General features: G+C 39.7%; 1 protein-coding gene across 1 annotated transcript in view; it reads left to right on the top strand.

Moving 5' to 3' along the window:
• The first annotated feature begins 9,791 nt into the window (after nucleotides 1-9,791).
• The window catches only part of LOC102694195 (MOB kinase activator 3B), a 53,134-nt gene continuing 49,547 nt past the window's right edge, over nucleotides 9,792-13,378 (top strand). The window contains exon 1 of the mRNA XM_006626578.3: nucleotides 9,792-9,989. The gene's annotated coding sequence lies outside the window, so the exon portion shown is untranslated. The remainder of the gene's footprint in view (nucleotides 9,990-13,378) is intronic.

Raw genomic sequence — 13,378 nt, 5'->3', positions numbered from 1 at the left:
TGTCCCTTTCCTTTTCATTTCTTTAGTGTTAATTGTCAGTGTATTCATAATAAAACCATAAATAGTATTGCACTTAAACCACTTTTTTGGATTAGTGTCAACAAATGAGTTTAATTTGCTCCTGGTTTAAAGGGAAGTGTTGGTTCATTAACAGATATAATGGATATAATTAATGGATATTAAGGATAAAATTAGGCCAAGAGGGGGACTGCTGAGGTGAAATCACCTAAATAGATCATTTTCTACAGCATCACAAGGCCGAAATTAGACTTACTGCTTAGCAAGGGTTCTAAGTGAGAGCAAGAAATATCCTTATTTAGAACAGAGGACAAAGAAGATGAAATCTGCTTCCAAAACCTTTCCCAAAATACGTAAAAGGGCACTTATAGTGCCCACTGACTGAGCATATAGAAGGGACTAGAGACAAGCTTCACAGGATAGTATCAATAAGGGGTCGAGCACACTCCATTAAGATAATTAAAGTGAAACTGTCAATGCTTAGAATGTTTGCAGAAGCAAAATGAAACAATTGTTTCTGGTAATTTCTGCATCATTAACATTCATCTAATTCAAATAGTAACTGTTAAATGTTTGTATGAAGCCTCTAACAGAATAGCATCGATACGGGAAGCCAGTTCCTTTGTTTTGCCCAAGAACCCAAGCAGTTTTTGAATTGGACAGACAATCCCCCCCTGAGAGATGGTATTGGCATGGATTACAGGATGAGGTGTAAAAACAAAGAGTCAGGAAGGTCCTACTGAGAATGCAAGTCCTGGAAGTGAGGACCATCCTTATTTAAATATCTACTAGATTGTGAATCTACTCCATAATGAAAAAGATAAAGGGAAAGTAGGTGAGAAAGAGTTTACAATAATGGAAATTAGGAGAGTGGGAATGCTTTCTTTCTGAGATTTCATCAATCTTTACATGAGACACTATATTGTAAATAAGTGCAGAATTATGGGGCCAAAAAAGTCTACAATGTCTACTGGGATGTACCAGTTCAAATCACATGCTGACGTCTAAATTGACAGATAAGACTTTCTTCAAGAGGATGCCAAGATGCAGGAGTGTCCAAATGAAACAAAACGCACAAAAAAAGAAAACAAGAAAAAGCTTGGCAGACCTTTCACTCTGTAGAATGGAGTATTTAGTACAAATCACTTAGCTTTCTATATTAATTCTAGTGAGCAATTTATGCCACTATCCCAAAGGGTGGAAAAAGATATTATCGAACTGAAAAGGTGAAGCATGTTCATTTACTGTATATTATGGAGATGCGCACTCAAAGGGGATTCTCATCTCATTGTTAAAGTTGTTTACTGTGATCACAGATCACAAGTAAAGAAGAGTAAATCTCAAAAGAGTTAAACCAGCAGCACAATCACAGGTAGGCCAGTGATCTCCATTGCCTAGTATCAATGTTTACAATACTGCCTACAATTCATTCTAAAGGCTTGCTGGGCACCATAATTATGAGAAATAGAGGCAAAGCCAGGTGGCACATTGGTACAGTGGTTGACACTGCTGCCTTGCAGTGCTGGGGCCCTGGGTTCAATTGTGGATCTGGGGTGCTATCTGCATGGAGTCTGCATGTTCTCTCTGTGTTTGTGTGGGTTTCGTCCAATACGTTTTGATTTTCTCCCACAGTACAAAAACATACTGGTAGGTTAAAATGTGTTTTTGGAAAACCTGGCCCTGGTGTGAATGAATAATTTCACGTCTGTGTGTGTATATTAGGCCTGCGATGGACTGGTGTTCTGTGCAGGGTGCAGCCTGTCTTGTGCCCTTTAATGTAAAGAACACAAGAAAGTTAGAAAGCAATTTATTTCTCAGTTTATTGGTTATGATTAAATCATTGTTCACTGATTTTATATCTTACAGTAGGTGGAGGATATTAACCTTATGAATAGACTGCTAACACTGAATTAGAGGATAACCTTTCAGAGCTCCCACACTCCTACAGCAATACAGCGTAACCCCACTCCCCCACCAAGAAGTTAAATTATTATCAGTTTAGTGTGCTTTTAGATTGTATAACAGATTGCTTAAAATCAAACATTTATTACAAATTGCATTTTGACAGCAACATTTCCTTATTTCAAGACACAATAAAAGATAATAATAATAACTTTTATTTACAAAAGTTATAAAATGCTTTTCCTACCCCAAGGACACTGTACATCGTGAATAAAGAAAAAGGCAAGAAAAGTACAATAATAGTAAATGGAAAAAAGAAACAAAAGCATACAGGTCTTTACAAAGTGATTGAGACAATCAGATGTAGACCTGGGTAAATCAGTTTTAAGTTTAGGTTTGAGGAGAGTTACAGAAGCTGTCTCTCATAAAGTCTGAGGAAGGTCACTCCACAGCACTGGAACAGAAGCAGAGAAGGCGCAGTCACCAAAAGTCCATGATTTAGTCCCAGGGACAGTGAGAAGCGGACCAGCCTCAACTGAACGGAGCCTATGGCAGGGAATGTAAACATGGAGGGTTTCAGAGATGTACAGTATGATGGAGCCAGATTGTTCAGAGCCTTGAAAGTCAGCAACAAGAATTAATAGTTAAGAATTCAATAATGGTTCCATGGTTCAGGGCTCTGGCATGAATAAAGTTGATGACTCGTACAGCTGTCGACACGACATCTTTCAGAATTTCTGGAAGTGATTGGGGAGCCAGATCGTGGTGTAGGAAACTGTGTGTCACAATGATTTGTGGAGCTTCTTTCTTCACCAGATGGGAAAAGCCAGAGTTCTTTCCCCAAATCGCAGGTACCCCATTGGTGCATCTCGTGTTGAGAGGGCTCTTCCAATCAAACCCTTGCTTTTTTTAGGGAGCCAGTGTCCACAAACCAAACAAGAATGAGCAGCAGACTGCAGCGTGACACATCGGCATGCTATTCTATAATCTGTTTCAGAATATTCAAAGACATGTTGGCAATTTGAGAACGAGTGATGTCATTTGGACTGGCGTCCCCTCCAAGGTGTGCCCTGCCTTACAGCCTTGCTTGCTGAAATAGCTGGAGCTGGTTCCCTCGCAACCCTGGTCTGGAAGAAGCTTTTAGAAAACAGATGGATGAAGTCATTTGACAAAGGAACATCCTCAGTCTTCTTCCCCTTTTCATACCAACTCAACCATTTCCAGGGCACAAGGTTTGACTAAAGTTTCTCTTAAATGTTTTCTTATTTTTTGCCATCAAAAACACAACTTTGTAAGATGATTCTGGCCATGGGTTTTGCTTTGGAGACAATCCAAGTTTAGGCAAACTTCCCGAGGCCTCAAACTGAGCTTTGTTCTGTCTAAATACATTCCCAGGGTGAACAGAAGAAAGGTGCTGTTTCAGCTACAATGGGTATTTTGCTGGCATTGCAAACAACGTTCCCACATAGGAAACAGCGAGGCCTCTGTAAGCCAAGACAATCTGTGATGAGGTGAATCCAAAAGATATGTACGATTCATGGAAATTTCTCATCTTGAACATTTCTTAAAATCTTTCTGGTTAAATTAAAAGGGTGTGAGAATACTGTACTGCCCTCTGTGCACAGTAGTCACAACAATATCAAAATCTGAAATACTAGCTCAAACAGGACTGGACGCGCAAGGAAGCGGGAAATCATCTCACATTTCTGTATTGTGGATACTGTTTTGCTAGTACAGTGTATCAGTTTTAATACCAGTTAATTATAGATTGATAGAACCGCAAACAAGTTTGTTGTAACAGCGACAAAAACCGTGCAACGGAACCATAAGTTAATCGTTATGCTAGAAAAAACAGCCCATATATAATATAGGCCATATACAGTTTAAAAGCAAATATATTATGACGCAGTGGTTTGCAAGTTACATGGGACACAGACGTTAATCAAAACAAGACAACAGTACAAAAGGTAAACTGTTGACAAGACTTGCTGTACGTAATACATAATAATTGATGGGATACACATATCGTTCATAAATTCGGTAATGACGAATTTACTTAAACTGGGAAATTTCAACTGACATTTCTTTTGAAATTGGCAATTTATTTTCAAGGGAAAGTTCGAAACTCGTGTCGCTGTTTGATTTTTTTATATTCGATCCAAAAATAATTGTTTTATATTAATATGATGGCTACTGTGGAGGCTTATATATTTTTAAAAACTATGTTTAAACAGAATTTGTTGAAAACAATTAATGCAGAACCCACAATGTATACAGTAATATACTGTACGGTCAATACATTTGTGTATTAGAAAACGTAATTATTATAATTATGTTTTGTATGTTTTAATTTTATCACAACACATTTTTATCATTAATTTTTTAACAGATACCTATCCTTGTATGTTTGAACAAATATTTCCAAGCAAAATAACTAGATAATTTAACTTCACGACGTTACGTGGAGAGTAATAACAAGGAAATAATCTGCACTCAGTAAAACATTTGTAAGGTATATACTTTAAATCCTTTGAAATTCTTATAACCTCAACAAATTTATCTGCGAAGCAGCGGGTTAGTATGAACCTATGTATTGTATACTGAGTTGTTTACCGTATGAGATGGTTCTGTGACTTTCATGACACAATGTCAGTCTGGAGTAATGGCAGTTTTAGCTATAAATCTGATTCCACAGCACACTTTTAAGAAAACAAGTAACCAGTGAACCAGGAACTTTATCATCGACCTTAATTTGCAGATATAAGAATAGATTTTCTAGTGTGATGTGTAAGGCAGGCATGCTAGGGGCTTCTATTCTCTGGATGCCATGAAGATTGTTTTTTTTATTTTGTTTTATTTACCAATACATCAAATGAACCAACAGCTGTTTACTCTGCAAGTGAGCTTTGAGATCTTAATTAATAGCAAATATTATGCAGTGAAAAGAAAATGCTTTGATGGGCAAGAGTTTTTTTTCATGTCTGACACAACAAAAGCAATGATTAGTTGCTTTATCATAAAAGCTGTTATTATTGTTGTTGATAATGATGACCTGGCATGTTTAAATGTGTTAATTTGATTGCAGAATTCGGCAGTGATGGACCTTTCATGTGAAGAAAGCATCTGTCACTTCCTTTTAAGAAAGTCATCTTTATTGTAAATTCCCTTTGACGCAAAATCATGACAAATGTTGAGGATGGAGGAGGCATTACTGTGGATTCTGGGCATTCACCCAACGGCACTTTGCAGGACTCAGATACTGAGGAGAGGGATCACAGCACACCCCAAAATAAGAGATGGACAGCAGTCACCATTCAGTCCCATTACAGAGCTTACAGACTGAGGAGGAACAGTGCGAGAGAGTTTAATAACTTGACTCTTCCGTTGAATAAGGAATGTGCACCAAGTCCAGCTAACCAGATCTTCGAACAGGCTGCTACAAAAATTCAGGCCTATTACAGAGGCTATAAGGCACGGAGGTATTTTCTGAATATTGGTAGGCTAGTGTAACGATGGCTGGGTTGTGATGAAAGGATCCAATGCAGATGCAGGATTCCTGGGGCGGTGAGTAGGCGGACAGAGCTATCCAGGAGCTGGGTCGTAATCCGGAGGCGAAAGGTAGGTCAAGATCAGTAAACAGCACTGGTGGCGAACAATCCAAAACAAGAGACAGATACGTGGTCGGGACAAGAGCAACAGGGTCGATACCAAAAATAAACACAGGTAGTAAACAATCCACGGGGCAAGGCAAGAAACGTAGTCCGAAGGCAAAACGAAGATGTCCGAAAATCCAGAAGGCAAAATGCAAGAAACGCTAGGTAGAGCCACAAGTAGGGAACTCAATACCGAGCATTGATATGCGAGTAAGAGCGGCTTAAATAATGCAGCCTGCCGCACGGTAAGACGTCTGAAGAGAATTAACACGTGCGGCGGCGTTTGTAATTATCCCCCACCTGCTGGGACTGATTAGACCTCTTCGGAGCTGGTCTGGGCTGGTTAGTGGTTGTTACAGTACCCCCCCCTTCACGGGCGGCTCCCGACGCCCGAGATGGTCGCTGGGGAAAATTGCGATGAAAGTCAGTGATGAGCGCTGGATCGAGAATATCCCCTTCTGGAACCCAAGATCTGTCCTCTGGTCCATACCCCTCCCAATCCACAAGATACTGCAAAGTATTACGGTGCCATCTCGAGTCCAGGATCTTATTAACAGTATACGCCGGACGCCCCTGAACAGTACGAGGAGGTGGAGGACGAGCAGGAGGGGCCACCAGGGGTGAACGGTGAAATGGTTTTAAGAAGAGAGACGTGGAAGGCAGAATGGATTCTGAAAGTGGGGGGGAGCGCTAGTCGGTAGGTGACCGGTGTAATTCGAGAGAGGATCCGGAAAGGGCCTATATACTTGGGACCTAGCTTCTTGGAGGATAGGCGCAAGGGTAAATTCTTTGTGGCCAGCCAGACGAACTGACCCTTCCTGAACCTAGGGGCAGGTCTACGACGTCTGTTGGCAAAAGCGGCCTGGCGCTGAGTTGACTTGAGGAGAGATGTCCTAGCCACCTTCCAGATCCTTCTTAACTTCGAGATGTATTGTCTCAAAGAAGGAATTATCGTAACCGGTTAATTGGCTTCCAGGAAAAACGGCACCAGGTGTCAGTGTGTGTTTGGGTCGGTGTGCCCAGTGATGGACTGGCATCCCATCCAGAGTGTTCCCTGGGTGAGGCTCCAGCTCCCCTGTGACCCTGCACTGAATGAAGCAGTTAGAAAATGGATGGATGGCTTGCCTTGGATTTCAGTTCACACAGAGGAAAATACCACCGTCCTTTCATACTGGTACAGTATATCTACATTTCCATTTTGACTGGTGTATACAGTTAGAGTCTGCTTATTTACTTTGTTAGAAGGCCTCTACAAGGCTACAGAAGGTTTTTTGGAAAGGGATGAACATTTTTTAAACTGTCCTTGTGCAACATTTACGTCATCCTTGTGACCTCGGTATAAATCGGTTATCGCCATCAAAGGTAACTAAATTTATCTCACGCCAAGACAATCAGCATTGTTGTCTCATAAGGAATTAGTTCAGATAATCTGATTAGTGAGTCTAAGAATTTGTCTTGGCTTCCGACATCTTTGTATCAGTTGGGCCAAGCCTGTCTGAATGCAATAAAACAGCACATGGGAAATGCGCAACAAATGTGCTTTACAGTATATCGCGATGACACAAATTATCCTATTATGAGCAAAAAACGAAAACACAGCACTTTCTTTTTAATCCAGCAAATATTATCTTTCAATTTGCTTGGTAAAAGGATCAACCCTAACATCAAAAGCGAGAGTGCCCTCGATTGACCCGGTTTATTTAATTTGTTAAATAAAATTGGATGATTTTGTATCAGAATATATATTTCTGCACAGCGCGTACGTACACATTAAATACGTACAGTACTGTCGGTACACATGCAAATCAATAAGAATGTACTTTAAAGGAATACAGTGCTTTTCTGTGAGAGTAATACTATTCGATTGTTAAGATTACAAAGAACCTTTAGGGAAATCTGAAGTAAAATATTTTAACCGGAAAGTTTACAAGATGATGAAAAAAACATGAAATACATGACACGCTATTCTTTCTAACATTAACCATTCTTTCCGATTGGCATTGGGTATCTGGTTTTGGGATTAACCCATTAATGGTTTGTTAAGACATCATGGGTGACGGTTCCGAAATCAGGTTTTGGCGGTCTCTCCTCTCAATGTTGATGTTCCCGTCTCAATGAACACCATAAAACACCACCATGAAGGTGTTTTATGAAAAGGCTGTGAGCTCAACATCAGCTGAATAGTAAACGCTAATGGTAGTAAATTGTTTTTGACATATTGTGCACACAGGTAAAGAGTTCTTGGGAAACTCGGGAAGATCTAATAACAAGGTACCTGTATGAGACTTTTAAAACAGTGAATGGTCGATATTTACCGAAAAGTAATTCAATAAAAGCACAGTTTAAAGCTTGTCCACGAGGTGGCGGTATAACACAATTTTCCAATGTGCGAGTTTGTTGCGAATATAATGAAGTATATTATTACACGCATAGTTGTGATTAGAATTTTTTTTAAAGTAAAAATCACATAAGAAGGGTTACTAATGAAAGGCGACCATGTGGGATGTTAACACTTTATCGATTGCAGTCTCCAACAGCCATCCCTTCCTTGAAAGTTTCTGCCTGGCCAGGAATGTACAAATCATTTCAGAACATATGCTGCATTTTCAAAGCATTAAAAACAGAAGACGATAATATCACATTCTGTACGTTCAAAACCAAGCTCTAATAATATAATTCTCTCGAAATCAACGCCAAGGCGACTATGTTAACAGTGCTCCTGATATAAAAAATAGCTTAGATATTTAAACACCCTTAAAATATGCTTGAAAACAATATATTAACACATTTACGATTTAGGAATGAGACAGGCAGCTCCGGTTGTCAGGGAAAGGAATCTGGAGGTTTTACTTAAGCAGACGACAAATGTTACAAATTAGAAATTGACCTAACACGCTGCAGTCCCAGAGGAGTGAAAATGCCAATTTCTAATTTAAGATATTACTGACCTATTAGGCAGCAGATATTTTTCAGTGTGTTTAACATTTGAGAAGTGCTAATCATTGCTCGTATTTATGCAACACTATGGGAAGAAGCCCACTTATACCTGGGTGGCACGAGGCAGCTGTTCTGTGCCAGCTGTGCATCAGATCAAGGGGGGAAGGGAGAGATCACTCCCCCCCTGGAATTAAAGAGGGTGTTTCTGGGGGCCAATCTGTGCAAGCCCAAAGCGGAATTTCTCCAGGACACTGGGGTCAAGTAGAGAAGGGACAGACTGCCAAAACCAGTTTTACGTCTCATCTACAAGAGAAAACCTCATTCAGCAGGGTCTCCTCTTACCATACTGTGGCATCAGACTGGAAATTCGGGTCCAGATTGACAATCCCCACTGACATCACTCAAGGCAGCAATCCATCAAATGGGTCGAATGGCCTTCCTGTGTGTTACGTTTTTGTTGTTTTTAAGTTCTAATGTGTTTTTTTTTCTTCGGGGTTTCCAATTCTAATTTTCTAGCTGCATTTTTCATATCTGTAATTATTCTATTTTGTGTCCTTTTTTATTCAGAATCGATAGATAGATAAGACTTTATTGATCCCAAAGGGAAACTGATGTAAGATGTTTATCTGACATTATGATGCCTGAAATTAGAAACCTGGGTTTTATTAACAATCTCAGAGTTTCTGTAGAGGTGTCTCTAGAGTGTCATTTCTAAATGAACTCAATTAATCGCCTGTTTACAGTACGTCTTCTTGGAGGCTGAGATTAAAGAGTTGGTTCTCTTGTGCTGTTCAGAACTGATCATTGCAAATTGCTGGTGCTTCTGTGAATGAACTCAAGATGCTACAGTATTTATACAGTATAGCTTAGATGCCTTGGTGTTAAACTAAATGTGAACATATACTGTAGCATCTGTCCTGGCATCACTACTGAATGTCCTGATACTTTTCTGTTTCAAAGAATTGCTACGTAGTTACGTATATTCAAAAAACTTTACGACATATTACCTTGGTTCCCGTGGCCTCCTAAAACTATGCTTCAATGGAGGGGCAGTTCCGGCGCCTCAAAATCTGTTAACCTTTGCAAATCACACCTTATCCCTTATAATGGTCCATGTTTCAATACTTAAATATCAGAATACTTCACACATGTACGATGATATGTCCCAGAATAACAATCCGAAAAATGTTTGGCCCTGTTGGGTGAAACCCTGGCACGGCTGCAACTCCGTGTGGATTCAGCAGATGTCACTTGAGTCATCGTTACCGCTACCGTTTCCTACTCTTTCCACTGTGCTGTCCCACGCAAAGGCGGGTATAATTTTTCCTGCTGGGTTTTTGTGGAAGCCGATTCTAAGTTGCATTTCGCTTCGAGCTGGGCTGCGGAGGGTCTCTGAGCGGGAACTTCATGCTTGCGAGAAATACTGTGGCTGCCTTTGCGGGGAAATCGTTTGCCGGCGACGTGTCCGCGATTCTGCTGGTGAGTAGGGATTTACTGTAGGAAGTGATCTTTTCGTGAGGGTTTTTACTTTAAAAAACCGCTGGAGTTTTTTTCCGTGTACTGCTCGTGAATGCTTTGACAACTACAGACGAACTTCGTAACATGTTCATGGTGCAAGCTTTGTTACACAATGATTGCTCCGTGACAGTGAGCTTCAGAAAGGGTTTAAGCTGACATTTTACATTGCCTTTTTTTAAACGAAAACGTTTCGATATACGTAACGACACTACTTTTATAGGTTTTATTGGCAGATACAGTATATTGTTGTTATCCTCGGCGTGGTTTGTCGGTTTAGTATGTCGGGAATTAACTGGGCTTTTATGTGGTACTTTCATTTTAGTAGTTATGTTTTAAGTCTCAGGTGTAAAACCTTCAGAGCGATTTTGAAACTAAGTAAATGTCCAATTCTGTTTGGAACTACGTACTTGTTAAATAACACTGGGCACCTCGGTTAGACACCGTTCACAAACTGAAAATTCATAATTGGACTATAGTTTGTTGTTAGGGATTATTCACACAAGTGATCGTTTTTTCCTTATAAAGCTCTTCAGTAGATCTAAGTAATAGCTGTCGCCACAGAGGAATGAAAGTTTAAGCAAACTGATTCCAGGCCAATGGCACAGACCAAGAAAGACTGCGTGCACACCAGGATTACGAAACAACTGGTGGGCAATGGATTTTAATTGCCAAAAATCGCTGCTTTCTGTTTTCCCTTTTGATATTAAAGGGGTTTCCAGTATGTCCGCAACTAAGTCCTGACTTGTTTAGAAGAAAACACAGACTTTTTATAGCCTCATTTGTTTTCTGCTGCTTTACAAGGCGTTAAAAACAAAACGGAACAGCAGTCTTGAGTCTCGGATGAATTGATACATTGATAATCGCTTTTTGAAATGTTTTAAAACTTCGAAAACGGTATCCTGGAGAAAGGATTTTTTTTAGATACAATAAAGTCCTGAAGTGTTTTTATTAATCCGTGTACGTTCTAAACGAAGTTACGTTTTCATGTTTCTGATTGGCTCAGATGAGAAACATAATTAAATATGGATTGATAAGCACACAGCTAGATGTTGACTTCGGAAATTACCGATCATGTAATCTGGGAATCCTGCCCATCATTTGTGCTTATTTAACATATCCTTTGCACATGACGGTACTTTTAACAGCGCTTGTCAGATCAGATGTGCTTTCCTGCTAGTGCCTTTTAGTTTCCCGTAAAAGCAAAAGATAAAACTGATGGATTGAAGCTGGTGGTTTCTTTTCCAAGAGTAGCTCTCGGCATAATGTGCAATTCTAATGACATCAGAGGGAATATACTGTACCACTGTTATCATTAAGCAATGAACAACACGGTTATTTCTTGTGCACAAAACACATCTAAAGAACTTATGGTTTCATAGTGGTGCTGGCTACAGTACGTATCATATCATGTGTGACTCTTAACAACTCAACCGAAACCTTTATGTAATTTTAAGATGATGGTGAATTGTTTACTGCGTGTGAACATTTAATGGTAAACCCATGACACGGAAGAATAATTCTGTTTTTAATTACATTGTCATTGCTTCTGGCGAGCTAGCAGTTGGTCCCTTAACGTTTCTCATTCTTTATCCAAAGGAAGTTTTCTACTTTACTGTCCAGGATATTATTTATGATAGATATTGAGGATATTCTGATATTTTTACTTATTGTCCAGTCGCTCAGTGTGTGATTTACAGTGTATTATTACATTATCACATAAGAACATTTTGTGGGGCTGTCTTTGAAAGTCATTACTAGTCAGTAAAAATAAAAATGTTTTGAAATAGGAGTGTTTTAATCGTCAGCTGGTCTAGGTCAGGAAACAGGTGTCTGTGTTTCCAGAGACCCCAGGAAGCGATGTTTCTGGAAATATTTTTCCCTGCTGAATTTTATGGACAGTAAGTTTCTTAGAAGTATGAATTGCTGCTTTTGAAAGGGCAAGTGCATTACAGCAGGATGTGTCATGCAGGCGCAATTCCAAGACAGAAGAAAAAAAAAACTTTATTTTGATGAATGTGTACCCCCACAATTTCAGCTGGATAGGGAGAAACGTTAATAGAGCAGTGCCTATCCAGACAAAAGCAGAAATATACTCCTCAGCCTCAGTCTTCTAGATCAGATCAAACAAGGGGCTGATTCATTCAAAGTTCCCACCTGTGGGAGATATCAGCTGCCCAGTTATCATTTTCACCTGTTACCATTCACAGCACTTTTTTTTTACTCTATGGGACAGCATGGTTAATAAACAGCATGACTGAGCTGATTTCTGAATCTGCTCCTATTTACTTGTTTCTTGCCTCTTGGACAGCCTCTCTTGATAGCTGGAGAGCAGGCAGAAAGCTTGGTAAAAGCTTGGGGAAAAGGACACTTTCCTCCAATGTGTGTGAGTAAGGTACCACTGTAAAGCGCTTTGAGTGGAGTGTCAAGAAAAGCGCTATATAAGTGTAAGCAATTATTATTATTATTTTTATTATTATTACCACCACTGTGGAGAGTTACTGCAGCACAAGCTGGAAGAGTGACTCAGCTCAGCTCACTTGTGCTCCTTAGGTCACTGGTGTTGTTGTGGCATCATATACCCAAGCCTCCCAAGTCCAAGTCATTTGGGATTGAAGTTATTAGTGAACTGTACTTCTCAAGCCTAACTTCCTTGGATTCGAATTCCACCCTTTGTGCTATATACCTAACCATCATCCAGGTGGATGCTGCACATTGGTGGTGGTGGAGGGGAGTCCCCATTACCTGTAAAGCGCTTTGAGTGGAGTGTCCAGAAAAAGCGCTATATAAGTGTAAGCAATTATTATTATTATATTATTATTATTTTGTTTTTGCTTTTTAATTGCTTTTCCACATCTGTCTGCATGAGGATATAGAATAATCAGCTTAAATGCCCAGATTTCTTTTGTGTGTGTAAAGTTCTGCAGCTCAGAAGAACCTTGTGTGACCTGGATAATGTAGTTTCTCATTTCAGTGGGGACCACTTTGTGCTCCCCAAAATGTTGAATTTTATTTCCCACCTGACAGCCCATCATTGGTATTGGCTAAGTATATTTGTAGCTCCCCAGGTGCTGTTCCTGTGTTTGACCTTCCCCCTGCAAGGTCTAGTATCATCTGCAGATTTGATTAGTTTGCTGACCACACAAGAATGAATGTTAACAAACATATCCTGTCTGTTACACATTGTAAAACATGGCCATTGTGGGCTACTTTGAAATTAGCTGTGTGATCCTTGCTATAGCATGTGCAAGAGATAATCAGAAATTGCATCACACAATAAACTACTGTTAATCTCCTTAACAGACCTTAGTGGTTTGTGGACATAAGATTTAAAAACACAAAAGAATCCATTC

Source organism: Lepisosteus oculatus, chromosome 3 (assembly GCF_040954835.1).
Source record: "Lepisosteus oculatus isolate fLepOcu1 chromosome 3, fLepOcu1.hap2, whole genome shotgun sequence".
NCBI classification, from domain to species: Eukaryota; Metazoa; Chordata; class Actinopteri; order Semionotiformes; family Lepisosteidae; genus Lepisosteus; species Lepisosteus oculatus.
This window is presented reverse-complemented; position numbering and strand designations above follow the sequence as displayed.